Genomic DNA, 1175 nt, shown 5'->3' with positions numbered 1-1175 from the left:
AACATTCAATATCTTGTTACTTACATCGTTCCACTATTAAATGGTTTTGCTTGTACATAAGTTTTACTAACCAATAACAAGTTTTGCTTTCACCCAACCAAGTGTCTGTAATATAAACCGCTTATCAAAATATATAGAATATTGACAATATTCAGATGATAAGCTTCAGCAAATATTAATAATAAAGTTAGCATTCAAGTGCAACACACGTTACCCGCGGCTCTAAAAAAATGCCTTTTATCAACCAAGAATTACTAAAAAAAAAGAAATTGCGATTATCTCAATCGGCGGTAAATGTTCAATTTGCACAACAATTCGAGCATAATGCATTGATTTTTTATTTAATATCAATACAATTGTAATCTAAAAATTTACATTTATACATAATATTGATATCAAATCTCCTTTCTATTAGTACTAATAACAATGCAAACTAAATAAATGCTTAGCTGGCTTGTTATCAAAATACAAATTTTTATTATTCTCTCTGTTATCTAACACAAAAATAACTTGTATAAGTTGTAGTTAAGTTTTTAATTATCAAAAGTCAAAGTTGAATCCATGCCTTCGATAGCTCAGTTGGTAGAGCGGTGGACTGTAGTATTAAATTAGCAAACGTATTAAACAGGAATCCATAGGTCGCTGGTTCAAATCCGGCTCGAAGGATTGATTACTTTTTTCATAAATGTGCTGTTAAAACACGTTTGAAACTACTTAGACGACTTGTATGAGTTTGAATTTTTAATGTGTCTGATGTGTGCGAGTGAAGGTGGTGGTGTTATTGAACTTAAATAAACGAGAATGAACTGAACTCATGTGAAAAAGCAAGCAAGCACGTGCTTCAGACATGTCGACATGCCGCGTAATATATACATGTAGTAGTAGATAGAAAAAATTCTAAAGGATATCTTTTTACTATATAGGTATAGAGTCCAAGCAAATAACTATTTAAATGAACATGAATGAGGACTATAGATATGCTATGCTACACACACAATATAGAGTTTAGAAGTGAAAATTTATTGTCAGCAATTATACTATACTACTTACTAGGCTTTGCGAAAGTGAAAATAATAATAAATAAATCTTTTCAACTTAATTTTTTAAAAAGATTTTACTTGAACTGCTTACTTGCTGAAGATACTCATTATGCGTATAAATATAAAGATGATTGT

General features: G+C 30.0%; 1 non-coding gene across 1 annotated transcript; it reads left to right on the top strand.

Annotated features, from left to right (window-relative positions):
- Positions 1–564: 564 nt before the first annotated feature.
- Trnay-gua lies at positions 565–666 on the top strand. The gene is made up of 2 exons: positions 565–601; positions 631–666. It is a non-coding gene; the product is annotated as a tRNA-Tyr (tRNA).
- Positions 667–1175: the final 509 nt, after the last annotated feature.

This window comes from Glossina fuscipes, unplaced genomic scaffold (assembly GCF_014805625.2).
Source record: "Glossina fuscipes isolate IAEA_lab_2018 unplaced genomic scaffold, Yale_Gfus_2 86684, whole genome shotgun sequence".
In the NCBI taxonomy this organism is placed as follows: Eukaryota; Metazoa; Arthropoda; class Insecta; order Diptera; family Glossinidae; genus Glossina; species Glossina fuscipes.
This window is presented reverse-complemented; position numbering and strand designations above follow the sequence as displayed.